The 20199-nt window shown below is 35.6% G+C and overlaps 1 long non-coding RNA gene across 2 annotated transcripts in view; it reads right to left on the bottom strand.

Annotated features, from left to right (window-relative positions):
* LOC131811615 (uncharacterized) overlaps window positions 1–20199 on the bottom strand; it is a 114455-nt gene that overhangs the window by 22820 nt on the left and 71436 nt on the right. For both annotated transcript variants that reach the window (XR_009346019.1, XR_009346018.1), the window contains exon 3: window positions 1520–1587. This is a non-coding gene — a long non-coding RNA (uncharacterized LOC131811615). The remainder of the gene's footprint in view (window positions 1–1519; window positions 1588–20199) is intronic.

Raw genomic sequence — 20199 nt, 5'->3', positions numbered from 1 at the left:
TTAAAACATATGATTCATAAGAAAGTTTCAAAAACAAGTCAGAAATAAAACTGATCTCCTCGTATATTTATAACATGCTTACAACTCTTTTCTCAGTGCTATTAAATTATATTTTCCATTAGAAGGCTAGGTTTTTCTATTTTTTATCTTTTAAAATATAAGATTTAAAAACTGACCTATTAAAGACTTATTTAAAGAGTACATTAGAAATAATGTTAGAATCTTTTTCAGATTAACAAAATTCTTCTTTCAAAAATAACTTAGAAGTTTAGTATAACCTAATTAAGTAATTTAAGTAAGTCTCATCCTATATACTTAATATTAATATGGATGTCTTTATTAGGAGAAAAATACATTCTAGAAATGAATTCTTCAAATCCATGTATTAAAAAAACTTAGTACTTTTCTCCCAACGTTTTTAGATTTTATTTAACCATATGAATTTTTACATGCATTTCTTAAAGACCGAAACCTCTATTCTATAATTTTTAAAAATATTTATATGTAACTGTTTTATATATTTAAAATTAGGAGAAGTCTTGTTTAATCTTCAGAATATATGTTAATAAAAGACAAACATTGCAATTTATTTCTTTTTCCAAATGTGGTATTGGTGAGAAAGCTGGAATGTACAAATTTGGATATTTTATAACAGATTCTATGTATCATTTCTCTAACTATTTCTTTCATTCTTTTAGCTTCATAAAATACTTCAAAGCATTGTAGTATGATGATTGTTTAGACGTTTTAACTGCATTTTTAGTTTATCTGCTTTAAAACATCTGATTTTCATATATGTGTTTATACTGTTCATGCAAGTAAACTGCACTAATAGAATTATTGCCAAAAATAGAATGAGTTGCTAATATTTTAATATGCTCAAAAAGTTAATCTGTCTTTCCTTTTCATACGTTATCAGTATGACACAAATAAAAACTGAAAAGAGGTCACACACAAAGGACAGGTTCTTGCTTGATTAAACAAACTGTTTATATTTACATTATGACCCTACAAAGCAATATTTTCCTAGCATGTGAATAGATCCTAGAGTTTAAGCTTCTTTGTTACAGTCCAAACCTTAAATAACTTTATTTCACTAGCCTGCTTTTAAAGCAGTGACCAGTCTTGCCAGCTTTTCAAAACATTCTATTTTTTATTATTATATACATCTATATTTATGTTTAGGGATACTCTAGGTGTCTCTAGATTTTGAAAAATATAATTTTAATTTTGTTATGTCCTAAATACTTAGAAAAGATGATAATGGGAATCCTATTATAATGCCTGTCTATTAGAAAGTGCAAAAAAGGTGCCTCTTTTTTTCCCCAAGAAACTGATTTTTTAAATGAAAAATTTTCAACAATTTGTTTTACTTAACTTAAAAACCCAGCTTTCTATCATCTTCATTATATTTTATATCAGTTATCATAAGCAACGCTTAAGTTCATGTTTCTTCTTTTCTCTAATCGAAATGCTTTCTTTTCAACAGATGCATAAACAATAGAAAACGTTTCCTTACCTAAAGATGAAAATTTCACCTTTAAAAAAGTCTCCAAGTTTCTTCCGAAGATAAAATTTGACAATTTCCTATAGAAATAAGAAAAGATACAGGTTAATGATTATGATCACTCTAAAAACTCCTAATAGGATGATGGATATTTGCATTTTTTGAGTCCTAATTTTGGACAGCAAGGCTTAAATATAATTAAATTAAATCAGTAGTGCCAATTAAAAAATCATCCTCATTTAAATTTTAGATTTTACCATAGAACCCTCACATGATAATGGTTTCTTATACTTAGTTGTCCCGCATTTTTTTCTGGTACTGACATATCATATGGTTCTTATTTATGACTCAATAGTTTTAATGCTTTTTTCATGTATTTGTCATTAACTATCCTAATATGTTTTAAGATGTTTTCTAATACGTAATAATGCCTGTTTTACACGTAGTTTCTATAGCCTAAGTTTCCAAACATACGAGAGAAAAAAGTTCAAATCTTAAACTTCGTAATTTTCAAAGGCTTTTCTAGCGTCAAATCAATTTCCCCAAAAAGAGATATTTAACATGTGACATACCCTAAAACAGAAATGATAAATACTTTAAGACTGAGTAAGACTTAGACTGAATGTTTAAAAACAACTGTTGTGCTCCTCCCTCTCCCTCTTTCTGCTCATAATTTTATTTCATTTTAATACAGGTTTACATTCATTAGCTCACATTCCTTCTCTGAAAAAAAAAATTATTTCTGCTTAGAAAAATTTCAGATTCTTTACATTTTCCCTGAATGGCACGTCAGGATCTACTCTTTTCAAGACCAGAAGGGGGAAGTGAATATTAATTATACTATTTCTCCCCCAAATTTCTTTTCATAGAACTATTTTCTAATCCTTCCCTCTATATGATTCTGCCATATCCCTTTTAGTTTTTTTTTTTCTTTTAACCAACAAGATTTGTCTGACGTTCCTCTCCCCAGTATATGAGGGCATGTTCTGATTTTGTTTTTGTGTTTTGATGCATATGTCACAATTAAGGTTGATACCACCTCTCCATACTCCCAATAGAACCAGGTTTCATTCACCACTAGGTACTTGTGGGATTTCCTGCACCAAACCCTGACAATTTCCTGTTCTTCACCAGGACATCCCATTTAAAGTCCTCATACAGGTGAATAAAGTTGGAGAGCACAGGGGAGTTAGAACCACAAGAAACAATGCCAAGCACAGATGTCACCAGTCACATCACTGCAAGTATCTTGCTCATAACCTTAATGCTTTAGAGCAATATAGAACCTATAAAACTCCTATGCCCAGCCACTAAAATATTCCCTTTTGTTACATCACTCATGGCAACCTTTGATTTCCCAAGCCATTGTTTTTTTGTTTTTTAATGTATCCTTTGTGGTACAAACAATTTTGCAAGTGCAGAGCTTTCTTTTGAAGGTAGGAGAACTGACCACTCAGGGTTCCAACCAATTGCTAGGGCAGGAGCAGGATGACCTATTGGGCCTCCACCCGACCGAAAGCTCGAGTTCTGCCTCTGATTTTTGCCTTGTCATAAGCTCCTGAGGGACTGAAGCTAACCCTGTAATCACGCTACACCTCAGTTTCTTGGTCTCCGATTGGATTCCATCACACAACTGGACAAGCAGATCTTGAAGTGGGAGCCCAATCAAAAGGCAAAAAGAACAAAGATTTAGACTAATAGGCATTTATTTCTCAGCTGCGCCCCTTTTCTGAAGCCTTTCTCCCTGCCATGGAGGTGGGCTGTGGTATTGGGCAAGGTTGAGGGGTACACTATGGACGGCCTCCAATATCCCCAAACCCTACAACACTGCAAACAGTAACATGGCCAGACATAATAGCAATATTTTTCCTTTTTAATAATAATAATAAAAAGCCAAACTAAAAGCCTCTTTCTAAAATACTGACATGGTAGGTAAATGCTTTTTTATAAAGAATAATGCACAAGTGGTTCACAACCATAAAAATCTGATCATTGCTTCAGCCTTGGTGCTGTTTGCTTCTTTTCCACCATGTAAACAGATAAACTAGTCCTCATTCAGTAATCCAATGCTTTTGTAACTGGGGAGCAAGCACAGTGGGGAGCCTTTAAACCCCTCAGAGAAACTCCCTCCAACCCAGCCTAGCTCTGAGAACTGTAAAGGGAACTCAGCAAAGCATTGTGAGTGTTCAGAAAGAGGATTCCTGCCCCAATCCCCTGCTCAGAACCCCACGCCAAATTAATCTGACTCATTAGTTCCTATTGAGACACTCTGTTATTTAAAAGAAAGCACTAAGCATAAACTTAGTTAAAAGTGATTTTTTTTTTTTTTTTTTAGAAAGCCAAGATTTATTCATTCTAAACAGTAACAGATTAACGTTAACCACTTACCAGTTTCGACACCAGGTGCAAATGGATTAATTCATTTGCTGGAACAATCAACATTGCCACACTCTCTCCCAGACCTCCTTTCCATTTTAGGAAACCAAATTCTTAGAAATAATAAAATAAGAGTTCTCCTTATCATGGCCTTTTAAACATTAACTACAAATCCAATCTCAGACTGTTTAGCATAAATTTAAGAGTTCTCTCTCTCTCTTCCTTCCTCCTATTCGTCCCTCTTTTAATTAATTAGGGGGAATTCACAGTCTTCTGTACTCTGCTTTCCTCCCTGGGTATCACTCTAAAATGGAAGGAACCTCCTGCCTCTTTCCCTTCATCCTTACTTGAAATCCCTCTTTAAACATACCACAGTTTTTCCTGGTTTCACAGTACTGTGATTCTGGCTAAATTTCACCAAACTCTATCCTCACAGAAACTGTAAAATGCAAAATGTAAAATGAGGGGGCTGTACAGGACAGTCTCCAAGGTCCCATTTAGCACTGGCATTCTATATGTGTCTCTGATGATCCAGAGAAACTGGGATAACTCCATGTGAACACCCAAATTTGGGCCTCATTTCTGTACACGTTACTGCTTCCACTGTGCGTCTATAAACTTTTTGCTGAATTACACCATAACACACATTTTTCTGCCTTTCGAGGCTAACAGTCCCCTCTTCACTTCTTCAACCTAGTACTTTTCTTTCTCTAAGAAACCATTCTGGATCCCTGATCAGGCTCGCTCTGTTGTTTGCATGAAGGCCATCCCTACTGCCAGCAACCTTTTTCTGACCTCATTGGGGAATCTCTTAATAACACCGCAACACATTCTTCTAAGAACAACAGTGTTCTTCCCCAGACCCTATGGTCCCCTTCCTTATCTGTAACATTTATGGAGGGCTTCCAAGGCAACACGATTCTAAGCACAGCACATTGAACAACCAGATAACGCAGATTCTATTATCATCCCCATTTTACAGATGAGCAAATTGAGGCAAACGAATGTTAAGTCATTTGCTCGAGGCTTCTTTCTTTTTTTTTTTTTTTAAGATTTTATTTATTTATTTATTTGAGAGAGAGACAGTGAGAGAGAGCATGAGCAAGGAGAAGGTCAGAGAGAGAAGCAGACTCCGCATGGAGCTGGGAGCCCGATGTGGGACTCGATCCCAGGACTCCAGGATCATGACCGGAGCCAAAGGCGGTCGTCCAACCAACTGAGCCACCCAGGTGTCCCTGCTTGAGGCTTATTTCTAATGAGTGGAGGATCCAAGCCTGAAAACCACACACTTGGGCTACAGGGCTTGCAACCTTTGCCCATGATGAGCTCACTGCCTTTGACAGGATGATTTCCGTGGATCCTCCCAGCTCTAAAATTCTCTGCTCCCCCAGCACTTGATTATCTCCATCTCCTAATAGATGAATTAGGCATAACCAGAATATTTACTTTCTAGTGATGGGGAAAAAGGAAAGAAATTTAATGTAAAGCATTCAGAACAGTGCCTGGCGCAGAGTGAGTGGTTTGAGGAAATGTGACAGTTATTTCATGAGAGAGTCTCAATTTGCAGATGAAGAGGCCGAGGTCACTAGTTAGTTAGTGGAAAGACTAGGGCAGGGGCCCAGAACTAACGGACCCATTTCTTTTTAAAAATACCATTTATGAATGAACTATTGACGTTCAGAGACATACTTAAATTTTAAGACTAACAACTCATGTACTTCTTATGTTTCTGAGTCTGGGGCTTTATCTATTGAACTTACATACTCTTCTTGCTAAAGTGGCAAATTCCAAGGAATCAAGGATTCTGGATTTGCCTGCCCCCACCTTCAAACACACGGCTGGGCTTTGGTACCAGTATATCAACAACCTCTAATAGCTTTGGAAGAGTAAGCTTGGCAGAGGCTTCCTATCTATTAAAAATCACCTCCTGGGGCACCTGGGTGGCTCAGTGGGTTAAGCCTCTGCCTTCAGCTCAGGTCATGATCTCGGGATCCTGAGATCAAGCCCCGCATCGGACTCTCTGCTTGGCGGGGAGCCTGCTTCCCCCTCTCTCTCTGCCTGACTCTCTGCCTACTTGTGATCTCTGTCTGTCAAATAAATAAATAAAATCTTAAAAAAAAAAAATCACCCCCCTATTGGGGAACCTAGGTAGCTCAGTCAGTTGAGTGTAGACTCTTGATTTTGGCTCTGGTCATGATCCCCGGGTCGTGGCATTAAACCCCACACTGGGCTCCACACTTAGCATGAAGTCTGCTTGTAATTCTCTCTCCCTCCCCCCCTGCCTCTCTCCCTGATCTCTCTCTCTCTCTCAAATAAATAAATAAAACCTTTTAAAAATTACCTTCATATATTGAGTATAGGTTGAAAGTCTTTTCAAATGGTGATAATGATTTGGTGGAATGCATTTCTCACCAGAGGCCCCATACTTGAGAATTTTATATTTATTAATCAAAAAATAGGGGCTCCTGGCTGGCTCAATCATGTGGCTCTTGATCTCAGGATCATGACTTTGAGCCCCATGTTGGGAGGTGGTGTTTACTTTAAAAGAAAAAAAAAAGAAAGAAAAGAAAAAGATATAGGTGCTCAGGATGGAAAGGTGTCCTTCCCTATATAAAGAAACCTGGGCTCACAAGAGTTGTGCAGGTAATATTAATATTTTTTCATTGATGTCATGTATTATGTGATAAAAGTAGATTTGAGAATGCATTTGTGTACAGCAAAGAATTAAAGGACCTAAACTCGACACAGTTGAGGCTGGGCTCTGCACTCCAGAATTTTACATGGAAACAATCCCTTCGCTATTGGAAGTAAATTTTTTCCTGTGTCCTCATGGCAATAAATAAACACACACATTTTGTTATCAACAAAAGCTATGCTAACATATCGAAAAAGTATTACATTGCTTGGGTAGAACACAGCTACTGTTGTGATAACTATTCAAAAGACAAAAGAAGATTTTGCAGGAAGTGCATTAATCTGGTAATTCCAAACAAGAATAAAATAAAATAATCTTGGTACAGTTTATATTTTCATAATTTATACCATTATCTTCGGACTTTCAGTTAGCTTCTAGGATCACCTTGGCTTCTTTCATTGCCTATCAAGTTATTATCTGAGAGGCCATGGCTCTCAAACCTGTTTATTTCTGTGATCTTCAAGGAACATTCCACCTTGTTCTGAGGTCAGTATCCCAAACTTCTCAGCCGTTAGCTCAAGTAAGTTAAAAGGGGTATGCCTTCATTTTTAATGTCTACCATGATTTCCTTGTAGTTTCACTCTTAAACTTTTGAATGCATTCAAAAAATAAAATAAATAGTATTTTTGCCCAGGATTTTCATTTTGTGCAGGTTTGTGCATTAATGACATACTCTTAAGAACTAAAGCCCCACCTGAGAATGTTGAATTTTCTTATCAGTTCAGAGAAATTCAAATCTATGGTCCCCTCTTGTGCATGCACAAATAATTATCTCGACAAGATTTTATTTTATTGATATGTGTGGTATTTTTTTTTAACACTAGGAGATTGGATCTCAATGTTTTTTTTTTTTTTGTTTCTTTTGGTTTTTTTTTTGCTTTGTTTTTACAGTCTGTTTTGGAAATTTTCAAGCAAAGGAAAGTAGAAAGAATATACCAAACATCCATGCACATATTATCTCTGTTTAATAGTTAACGGTCACATTTGTTTCATCTCTCTCTTTTTTTTCTTTGCTGAAGTACTCTAAAGGAAATGACAGGCACCATGGCATTTCACTCCTAATTACCTCATTGTGCACATTTCCTACATAACCAGTCTGCCATGATCACGTCTATGAACTTAACAATAATTCCCTACCCCCAAGGCCATACTCTATTTTGGGGGCTGGGAGCAGGGCAGAGGGAGAAGCACAGAGAGAATCTGAAGCAGTCTCCATATCCAGTGTGGAGCCTGATGTGGGGCTGGATCTTACCATCCTGAGCTCATGACCTGAGTCGAGATCAAGAGTCGGATGCCTAGACAATGGAGCCACGCGGGTGCCCTGGGCATATTCTGATTTTTCTATGTGGAATCTAATTTTCTTGAAAATTTCCTTAAGCCTCTATTCTGCCATCAATGACAGGACACACGTGTTTTTAAATAAAAGCCCCTTCTAAAGTGGTTAATTCCAACAAGGTCTGCTGAGATAGCCGTGTGCTCCCTGACCTGCTCCAAGTTTTTTACCTGATAGACCACAGGCATCATCTAGTCTTGCCTGCATGCCTGTTGGAGACATCATGCCAAGTCAATCTCTGATAAGCACTCGGTAAAAGAAACTGGGATTTCAGGTATGTATTTCCCCTCCATAATCAGTGTGCATTGGGGAGCAAAAAGAGTAGGACAAAGGACCACAAAATCCTAAATACAGTCACATAATTTTAAATGGGCGTGTTTTGCCTAATCATTCAGAACAGGTCCATATAGCCCAATCTACACAAGATGCAAAGGTGGTAATTTTGGGTAGAGTCAAATTCAGGGAAATTCAGAGGGGAAAAAAATTCACTTTTCCTTCACTCAAATAAAATTATAATCCATCAGAGGAGGGGATAACTGGATTAGTTGGGTTGTCTAGGAGTAAGGAATAAAGAGGATTTTCTTAGGGGGTGGGGAGAGGAGAGACTGGGAATTGACTTGGCATAAATTTTAAGTCATGCTCATTCATAAAGTAGGAATTTTCAGGAATTATTTGTAGGAAATCATCAGAAGGAGAAATAGGAAACTAAGATTATCTTCTGGCTTCAATTTCGTCTGCAAGCCACTTGTTTTCCTAGGAATGTTCATCTACTATATATGAGTCTCTCAAACACCGATGTAAACAAAAGGGGACAGTCAGCAGTTGTGCAAGCTCTGACCCTTGAAGCTATCTTGAAGGCTATTCTACCACGGTATTAAGGGTAAGAACACCGCTTGGAACACCCTGCCTTAACCTTTACCTTTCACATCTTCCCCTTTGTCCCTGAATCCACAAAGCCAGTTAATAATGTATGCAATGTTACTGTCTTAAAATTATCACTTTAATTAATTTATATGTGACTGAACTAGTTAAGGACACTCACATTTTTTTTTCCCCCACTGAGGTAAAACTGTTTGGGGGACAAGATAAAGGCATCTCCTCTTTCTGTTGTAACCAAAGCATACCACGTTATGCTTTTCTCCATTTTCCCCCCTTTTAAAATAGGGGAACTATAGCAAATGTGTAAGTCGACTAGATTTAAATCTAACAGCGTCAGCATTGAGTAAGGCATGGCCATCAACACTCAGCCATATGCCAGCCCATTAAGAACCTCGTTCTAAAAGACATGCTGACGTGCCCATGTGCAACATTTACAAAAATACATGTGTGGACATGTTTACACTTGATATGGTAATTTACGGAGAGGAGGTCAAAGTGAACTGCTTCCAGAATGGGACCGAAGGAAGCATCGGAAACCAGAATTCAAGGACAGTCCTCAATCTTTTCCTTTAGGCAACAAAAACTTCCCAGAAAAGTCAGTAAGTAACTCAGTTGCTGACCACCACCCCTCCCCACTCTCCTGAAGAAAGCGTTTAAAGTAAGAAAACCTGTCAAATACACCAGAAATAAAAAGAGCTGTAAAAGACCGATCTACAACCTCAGAAATCTATCCCTGGCCAATATCATGGGCTGCAGAGCCACCCAGTGCGTATGCAGGTGAACAGACCGGACAGACAGATGGACAGGCTGTGCATACCACCTGCCCATGTGATCATCACTAGCAAAGCCTTCCCGCCCGCACTCAGTGGGATGTTAGAAGAAACAACCTCAAAATAAACACATACACATACATAGACAGACACTACAAAAAACTTAAAATGCCTCGCAGGAGAGACTTTTTTTTTTTCCTCTAAAGAGTTACTTTGCAAACGAAGTTTACACTATAAGCAGTTTCCTCCTCTACCATCCTTTGCGGGCATTCCACTACCCAAGGCACAGAATGTCAGCATCACTTACTCATCGGACAAATACTTATCCATTGCCTCGACCTGTCTGGTAATAGACACATTGGTCTTTAGAGTCGGAAGTGTCCTCAGAGAGCATCTAATCCCATTTATTCATTCTACTGAGGAAGCCAAGAGAGGTAAAATGACTTTACCAAGGCCATACAGCTTTCTGAAGTGATGATCTCCTTCGGTAGATGACACAGAGCTCAAAAGAAGGAACTGCCAAATTAAAAGCCAGGGATATGGTAGAGAATACCCACCAGCACCAAAAAGATGGAGAACTGGACTCTTGGACAACTTTTCAAAAGAAGTAAAAGAGGCTGGCCACTTGCTCCATCCTTCTTGGCTCACGTCGCTTGCTCACCACACGCCCTGCAGAGCAGTGGTCGACCACCTGCGCTCTGCATCTTCACCTGCCAGGCTTGGGCAGGGGGGCGGGTGGTGGGCAGGTGGGTGATGAGAGGGAAAGAACAGGACGCCGGCTGCGGGACACGGAGCCAATACACAGAAAAATGACCTTACAGAGACAGCTCCAGATCAAATTTTGATAAGGGGTTCCTTCCTATGGGAATCCAGAGCTTGTCGCATTGGGTAGCTAGGGTACCTTTAGGCCAGGGCTGCTAAGAGTTTCAGAGGGAACAATTCCTACAGGGAAAATTAATGGAAGGAAAGAGAAAAAAAAAGTATCTAAGTTTTCGTTGTTCATTCAGTCTCCTGACATGGGGCCTTCCTGCCTTTTGGTACTAGCTTTAATTGTCTCCTTTAACAGAATGATTGAAAAGGGAGCTCAGTTGGTGCCTATTAGGACTGGCCACACTCTGGACAAATTAGAAGCTTCCCTTAGGAATTTTGAGGGAAAATGTTTGAAAGGTCTTTTTTTTTTTTTAAGTCACATTATATTTGTTAGGATATATTTTTAAGTTAACTTTTAAACTTTTTCCCAGTATTAAAAAAAATCTATATTCTGGTCTCTTAAAGTAGTTGCTAAAAATAAAGAAAGCTTAACACATAAATTGTGTATATCTGAAATATATTTTAGAAAATCCTCTTGTAGCAAGAGCTTTCTTGTTAAATACTCGAAGACACATGAGATCCTTTACTTTCTACTCAATCTGTATCTGTCAAAAAAAAAAAAAAGAAATCTAAAACCTTATAGGTTTTTTTTTTTTTTTTTACCCCTGCCAAACCAGCCACCATCTCTTTTCTGTCTGCACCAAACTTAAATCTCCTTGAAGTCTAAACCATGTGTCCAAGCATTCAACAACTGTAACTTTTGAAAGATGGAGGTACATTGTTTTTTTGTTTTTATTTTTTTGAAGAAAAGAAACCCACTAGACTATTACGATTTCATTTAGAGGGCATTAGGGCCAATGCTAGGGAAGCTTCCACAGAGGTGACATTAATGAAGGCAGTAAAAACTCATCCTGAATCTTCATCTTTTTCAACCATCAAGCTAGCCTCTTAAAGGGAGAAGAACTTTTAGAAACACAGAGGTTGAAGTAGCCTAATTTCCAGCCTTGCCCCAAGTCTAATCTATGGCAAGATACCTCACTGCTGGGCATTAAGACAAAAGTCCTTCTGGCTGTCTGAGACATCTGGATGCACAGGGGTTTGACACATTTTGGAGTACCCTCCAGGGCAACAGTCCCTAAAAAGGCAAGAGAAGCAAACAGAAATGTAGGGTATTAACCTGCACACAGAGCAAAATCAAAGGGCACCCTATAAACCTACAAACCCTATAAACCCCCACTGTGCGGTGTAGCGTGGAACCTTGCTCTCTTGTCAATATATACTTCCCTAATGTTCATCATCATCCCCAAAGATAGGTTGTCAAAGCTACAAGATGACTTAGAGATGCTATAGTCCATTTTTTTTTCAATTTGTAGATATGGCAACAGCTCCAGGGAAGAGAAGTGCCTGAAGTCACAGGATCAACAGGCTTTAAAATCCCTGAACTTCTGCCTCCCAACCAATTCTCTTCCATGCACTGGAGTTTCACCTTTCCAAAACCATTTGACCACACACCACATACATCACCTCATTTCATCCTGTAAGAAAACTCTGAGGAAGAAAGCATGCCATCCTCATTTTCCAGACAAAGAAATTACTCCAGAAGCTTACACAAAATCACCGCCAGATTCAGAATCATAATTAGCTCCCTCAACATTGAACTGGCATCTGAAAATAATAGTTTCTGTTTATTTAGCATCTACATTTGTCCTTTATATATTATGTTTTCTCTTTGACATCCCAATTTTCTTAAAGAAGCAAACAAAAATCCTATATTTGAATTGGAGACCGGACTAAATACAACAGGTTACCTTGAAAAAAAAAAAATTCCAACACTGCATCTTCCCTACTAAATGTTTCTGGAGAATATGTTGATCTTCACATTCCCTTCTGGACCTACCAGCAGCTGTAGCCATGGCTGGGAAGTCCAACCCTGTGGGCTTTCTTCTTTCTTTCTTTCTTTCTTTTTTTTTTTTTTTTTTTTGGAAGATTTTATTTATTTATTTGACAGGCAGAGATCACAAGTAGGCAGAGAGGCAGGCAGAGAGAGAGAGGAGGAGAAGCAGGCTCCCCGCCGAGCAGGGAGCCCGATGATGCTGGATCATGACCTGAGCTGAAGGCAGAGGCTTTAACCCACTGAGCCACCCAGGCACCTCTGGGCTTTCCTATTTCATAATGATCATTCAATATAGAAAATAAGCTGTATTCTCAGTTGTTAAGAATTCACCAAATGAAATAGTTGCTAAGGCCCATTGAGCCTGTGGCCAAGGTATTATGTCTTCCATGGAGGGCTAGAGAGAAAGGCCACCTGAGGAGGGGGACGTCGCCATGCAGGCTCAATAAACTCCACAAATAGGGCCACTGAGGGGTTCCAACCATTGGCTATTGAGCTCTTCTAGACTAAATATACCATAATCTAGGTTGGTTTGTGTCACCCAATACATTGAAAGCTCAGAAGCAGAGAAAATTGAGCAAATACCAAGGAAAAACAAAAAATATAGTAAGAGTAGCTTTCTCGAGGTACATTTAAGAGATAATGAGCCAGCCTGAACTCCTGTTAGGAACAAAATACCACACGTGAGCACAACTCGAATACCAAGGCATTGCAGGAGGACTCCGTTAGAATCACTTGACACTGTTCATTTGGAAAATTGTGATATCATAAAAATTACTATATTTTGTCAAGTAGTCTGGATAATTTGTTCAATGCAAAGGATTACAAATAGGGTTTGTCAGAATTGGCAAGTACCTAGATCTTTTCAAGTTTGAGGGTAGCCAGGAATAAAGATATTTCTTTATCCCTACCCTTCTCCCCTCCCCATATATGTTTCCCTAGAAAAATATGTCTGGGTAAATCAACTCCCAAATCCAACAACATGGAAAAAAATTGGTAGGGGTGGGATCAGGTTTGGCCAAATCACTGCTTCATATCAATGACAAACATAGACTCAGATGTTGGGTGAAATGTGGTTATGAGTGAATGGTATGGGTTATCAGTAAAGATGAGTGACATCCTTAAATGCTCATACTGTATAGCCCTTCATACTTTTGATTAAGCCAGTTAAATGGCATCGCAAAAGTCAACAATATTTGCTTGAAAATTATTTAGATGAATCTTGGAGCCTTTTAAAACAGGTTTGGAATAGCTCTACCAATGGTGTTACACAGTATCACAGTTTATTGAGAGCCATGAATATAAAAAACACATAAAGACAAAAGAATATAAATGTATGTTTCTACAGATTCATTCATTTCTCTTTGTTTGACCATGGCTATCACACAGGTTTGGAAAAAAAAAATGGTTTAGAACATTAACAAGGCTCTGGAGACTAGCTCTAACCCAGACCAATCTGTAGTAGAACATAATGTTTTTAAGTCAAAGTAGCCTGAAAAATTGCAACAGTGAAGTGGTCTTCTTGTCCATTTTTATTAACATTTATATTTGCGTAACATCTTTTTTTGGGGTTGGGGGGATGTAGCTGATTTCTTTTTGAGTCAGTGCTCATCTGAATGCCCAACAAATCTTGAGAATTAAAAATGCCTTTAAAATTCTAATCAGTAGTGACAGTGAAAAGCCATCAAGTCCAGAGGCTTTGTTTGTTGGTGGTGCTGTTTCGGTAATACACAGCCAGTGAAAGTGATAGAACCGATAGTTGCCAGGCATAAAGCAATAATGATGTTGCCGAAAATGTTTAAATCTTTTTTACTTGGGGCAAATTTCAAATACAAAGTTATTCAGCAAAATGAGATATCAGTATAAAAACCAAGACATCGGAAGCTGACAGAAAAAGAAAAAAAATTATTTCTAAGAGGAAAGAAAGTTTCATTGAAATGGGATCCAATTTCTCTAGTAATTAAAAAATACCATTATGTTGGGATATTTATTTTATGTGGCAGGTTGCAAACATTTTAAAAGATAATTTTATATTTCTTCTGATTTGGCATTTTGTAAAAAAAAGTCATGAAGACAAAAACTTCTGGAGTAAAATTGAGAATTTTAAAACATTATTATTACTGACATTAAAACTAGCAAAAAGAAAACTTTGCTAGTTCTTTCAATTTTCTAATAATACTTTTTAAATACAGATAAAAATTTATTAGACAAAATCAAAACTTCTTGAAAATTTATTTATCATGATCAAGATTTTAAAGTTTAGCATTATATCAGAATTCTGTGATAAAAATCTAAAGAAAAGAATATCATTTAGAATATCTGAAAATACATTTTAGAAATAAACTGAATTTATGTGTTAAGCTTTCATTGACACTGGCAACTACTTTAAGGGACCAGAATATAGATTTTTTTAATACTATGTCATTTTAAAAAGTTAATTAAAAATTATATGCTAACAGATAGAACATCACTATGAAAAAGTCTTTTAATATCTAGTGAATGAATAACAGCAAAAAGTAATAAAACAGTAAGATGCTATTTTAGTTTTCCTCTATGACTCTTATTTCATATCACTATGAATTTTTTGTTAAGTCATGTCATTTTATTTTAACTCAAATATATATGTGTCTGTATTGTTTCTTAAATGCAGTTTATTGTGATCAAGTTTTTTTTTTTTTTTAAAGCAAGGTCTAACACTTAAACATTTAGATAGCAAATTCAGGAGATACCAGGGTTTATCCCAAACATTTCTTTTAATGTCAGTTTAATTCCATATAATCACTATAGAATCAATTGCTGGGTTTTTATAATGTCAGTACATCTGTCTGAAAAATCAAAAAACTTCACAGGGCTATGTTGCCTGGCTGATGCCTGACAATGCTTGTAAACATCAGGTAGCTAGAATTGAGTCATGTAACCTTCTAGCACCTTCTAAAACTAAGCTGACCCTCTCTAACTTTGAAAAATTGTGAGATTAATTCATTAAGAAAGTAAAGCAAAGTAAATGCAACTGGTTAGCCATTGATCTGAAGGTTCTAAGACTGTATTAGATCCTCCATCTTTATTGATTCTATGATAGTTCTTGTGTTCTGTGTAATACTATTTATCATTATTATAATTGTTATTATTACCCCATAGCATGTGTGACATTGATTTCTGTATCAATGTAAATATGTAGTTTCATAAGATAGGATTATGATCCATGTTTTGAGTCACATTTTGCTTCAACACTGTAATCTGCAGCAGCTGCTTCATGTAAGTCTGGGAGTTGGCAAATGGGAAGTTTAAAAACAATGCTATTATTTTCCTAACGTTCTTCAAAACATTACTTACGATACTACAGGTCTTAGATTAAAATAAAAATTATCTTTTTGCTGAAATCATTGTTTTAGCAACCTTCAAAAAATAAAATGTGAGCAAAGTTCAAATTCTCATACAGTTTCTGTTTCTTGCTATCTAGTTTATTTGTATATAAAAACAAAACCCCTTGCTTTTATTGAATTTTAAGGGTCAATAAATAAATATGTGACTAGTTCTCAAATGTATATTCTATCTTTAGAACTTACAAATAAATTGAAGTAAATTAAAGACTTTTATTCCTAGGAAAGGGGACAAAATTCTGAGCAGCAGAATAGCAACTTTTTAAATGTTCGACATTCAAGTTAAAAATTGTTATTCTGCTTTATAATTCTAAAAAAAGATGAACTAAAATAACTAAAAAGTTTTATACATAGTTAAGATTGCTTTTAGTTTTTATCAAATGTTTTTAAATAGTATTTCTATCCAGAATGTATACCTTTCTATCGTTTTACAAATAGATATAATGCAGAGTTTTTTCAGTTCAATTGTTCGAAAATTCAAATAAAAAATCCTAAGCAATTAATACTTCTTAGCAACTCCTTGCTTTCCATGGAAATAAAACTTTTAACTAATGAACTTAACTCAGCTTCCTTTTAATATTGCAAATATTGGTATTTCAAAAACCAAGAATTTAAGCTTTTTAAAAAAAAAACATGAGTTTAAAATATTTACAATAATTGTATTCCTAAATAAGGATACTTTCAAATTAGAAATAATTCATATTAAAAATTGGATATCATCTGTGATTCCTTATGGGAGAAAAATAAAGAATTGTATTGGTTTTTAACAGGATCATATGTTAACTATTAGTCCAAAATTGCTTATTTTGGTCTTTTTAACAATTTTTTGAATTATTAAAGACAGATTTCAAGACTAAATTGACAATGAACTTCTACAGCTATCAATTTGCCTTCATCAAAATGTTCCTATTTGGCAAAAATTTAAACAACGTAATTTGTAGGGGTAACCTCTCTCTAATTAAGTTGTTCCTTTTAAATAATGTTCCCATAAATGTGATAAACTGTCTCTCATTCTTACAACATATTTATAAGATAGAATTCCTAAGAAATATATTTTAGTAATATCTCCTTTTTCTTTGAACTGTGAATTAATTGCCAAAGAAATGGAGTATTTGTTAATAATCAAAACTTACTTTTTCAGATTATTTTAGAATGATCTATTTTTACTTTAGTTCTGAAAATACATGAGGTTAAAAATATGTAATTATATCATTTTTAAAAGTAGCCATTAGTTTTGACATTAGTGATTAAGGCCAATATTGCCACAGGCTTTATAAAAGCTTATGTCAGGAGTTCAAAATATTTAACTAGCCATCTTGAAAAAAAATCTTCAAATATTCTAAAATTATAATGAAAGATCTTGAAAGTTAAACTTGGGGGAAATTTTAGTTTTTGGTTTTGTTTTCTTTCTACATTTTGTCAATCTAATTTCACAAAGTTTATTCTTTTTATAAAACAGATAACAGCCATTTCATGTCTCATCCTTGGAAATATGGTTTTGATAATATTTTTATTCATTGAAGACTGTCTTTTTAATTTTGCATGTGCCTGAAACTTTTTAAAAACAGCATTAGAATTAACGTGATTCTGTTGAATGTATTCCACAAGTCTATATATGAAAAACAAGTGAGATAAATAATAAGCTTTCTTTTTGTATTCATTTAACTATTTCTGTTTTAAATATTATGCTTCTAATTTTCTAATAGGACATATGACAGGCCTTGGCAGTACTCATTTCTGGCATGAATGAGTTTCAAACTTGGTTTTAATCTAAATATCTGATATATCTCAGGAACTATTAATCTATCTGATTTTTTACCCTGAAATTTACAGTCCAGTTCATTTTCTGTGAATATTTATTTTCTAAAAAATTTTAAAGATATTCATACTGAGTTTAAAAAATATTTTTAAAAGATCCTCTAACTTCAGCTGACTAGAGCAATGTTAATTACTTTTGAATTTCTGGACCTTTATAACTTCATAGCTTTGCTGCTTAACATTTATCAATTACTACCCCCATGTGCACTAGACACAGAGGTAATAATTCCTTTCTTGATTTACATTGTGTAATTCAGAAGAATATACAAATACCATGTGAACAAAACCACAGGGTATCACCTCCAGCTGACAAGTAACTTAATGAGTCTCTTTTACCTTCTGTTAAATCTTATCATCTCTTCTGAAAATGAAAGGTACTTGAGGGGTTAGTCCTGAGAAAACTTTTCTAAGGGAGAGAAGGGAGTATTACTTGATGCAGCATTTGTCTCTCTCTCATAAAAATAACTTTAGATTTTCTTGAAGGAGGATTCTCTAAAAGTCTTACTTTCTTTTCCTTTAAATTATACATATTTCATTGAGGTTGAATGCATAGAAAAAAGGAAAAGAAACGTTCATGAAATTTCTTCCTGACTTATATCCTATGATCCTCTTCAAACTCTCCGGGTAAAGAGCAGTTATCTGGTGAACTGATCAGTGACAACAAACAATCCACATAGTTCAGTCTCCTCGAATCTTCTGTTTTCAGTGAGGGGACTTTTTTTCCTTAAATTATCTGAATAATTGGTCCAACTCTTCAGTTCAATTTGCATGTCTAGACAGGAAACTAGACTGAATAATGTTTGGAAGGACTGTGATTTTTGAAACTGCCTTTTTTTTGAAACTGCATTTTGAATTGTAATTCTTACTATCTTCCACATGTCACCTCACCGGCTGCTTGCTTCTGAAGCCTTCCAGAAATCTTGTTGTGACATTTTTTAAGCAGTCATGATCCAGAAATATAGATACATATACATATACATGTTTTAAAACTTACCAGGGTCTGCTTTACTTTTCCTCTTTTAAAAACCTATCATGGGCACTTAATTTGTTACTTCTATACAGGAAAATACAAATTTCCTCCCAGCCCCACCCAGTTTTGAGGAACAAATAAAAAGATTTACCTCTTTGTACAAAAAGAAAAAAGTTTCTGTGTTTTTTGAAACACATTGCTGATTGACACAAATAATGCCATTCAGAAAAGAACTGAATGGCATTATTTATGAAACAACATTTGCTCAATGACATTTTGCTGGAATCCTTTTTTAAAAAAAGTTATTGATCATTTCACAAGACTAAAAGAGGCTTCTCCAAAAATAATGGTTTTGGAAGAATACGCAAAAAAAAAAAAAAAAAAGGAAGTCTAAAAATTTATTCATCATTGTTTCTAATGACTAATGGCAGACTGGAAAGAGTTAAAAATAGGATTGAATAAAGATCATCAAAGGTCCAAATTTCCAGTTGTAAGATAAATAATCATAGGGGATATAATGTACAACGTAATGACTATAGATAACACTGCTGTATCTTACATTTGAAAGTTACTAAGAGAATAAATCTTAAAAGTTTTCATCACAAGGAAAATTAATATTTTGGGAGTAACTATAGGAAGTGAGGGATGTTAACTAAGCTTACTGCAATAGTCATTTTGCAAATATATATGCCATGTCATTATGCCATATAAACTTACATGCGGGTGTATGTCAATTATATCTCAATAAAACTGAAAAAAGTTTAAAGTAAAAATAAAATAAAAGAAAAAAATGACTGAATTAAAAACTCTAATAAATGCCAGCTTATTGATCCAATTTCTCTATTGGTAAAGCAAGACCATGTATGGAATTCCTTCATTTGCAGACATGTTAAATAAATTATTGTCCCTCCAGTCTGAAATCTGGAAAGAAAAGTTAGCCACAAGTCCAAAAACCATATACCTCTTTCAATTTTATTAATTAATTGAGCTTAAAACATTACTCCAGCAACATTATTTTTCTTTGTTGTTATTGCTGAGACCCGCAAAATGGCTGCTGGGAAACATACTTTTTGGCATCACAAATGGGACCTGTACACAATCAATCATAGTTGAGTTAATCAAAAGACCCCCAAAAACTCAAAACCAAAAATGTATTGATCATAAATGTCGTAGAAGTGTTAGAGCCCATCCCAATGTTAAAATTCATGAAACTGCCTTCTGAAAATGGTTCTTTCTTGAGACATTTTGGTTTGGGCGTCTAGATAAATTCTCAACAGCCTTCCCCCCACAAAAAAATTTTTCACAAGGGAATTAACTTCTTCATTTCTCATGTGATGATTCCTTATTTATGCTCCTTTATTTCTCAAAGTGCAAACCTAATACAGTTGGGATACAGTTGGGTGGCTCAGTCGGTTAAGTGTCTGCCTTCAGCTCAGGTCATGTTCTTAGGGTCTTAGAATTGAGTCTCGCATTGGGTTCCCTGCTCAGCAAGGGGCCTGCTTCTCCCTTTGCATGCCACTCCCCCTGCCTGTTAATACTCTCTCTCTCCCTCTTTCTTTCTGACAAATAAATAAATAAAATCTTAAAAAAAAAAAAAAAACTCACACAATTAAGGAGAAAGGAGGCTGGGATAGTAAATCTGGACTATCACATTTCAAAAACATGGCAAATTCCATCAGTTTGTTGCAATTCATTTCTTTATAAAATCTGGTCACCTTCTTTATCAGATATCCTCTTCTATTTATTCTAAAAGAAATTCTCAATGATCTG

Source organism: Mustela lutreola, chromosome 1 (genome assembly GCF_030435805.1).
Source record: "Mustela lutreola isolate mMusLut2 chromosome 1, mMusLut2.pri, whole genome shotgun sequence".
Lineage (NCBI taxonomy): Eukaryota > Metazoa > Chordata > Mammalia > Carnivora > Mustelidae > Mustela > Mustela lutreola.
The sequence above is the reverse complement of the archived record's forward strand: the minus strand, read 5'-3'. Positions and strand labels throughout refer to the sequence as shown.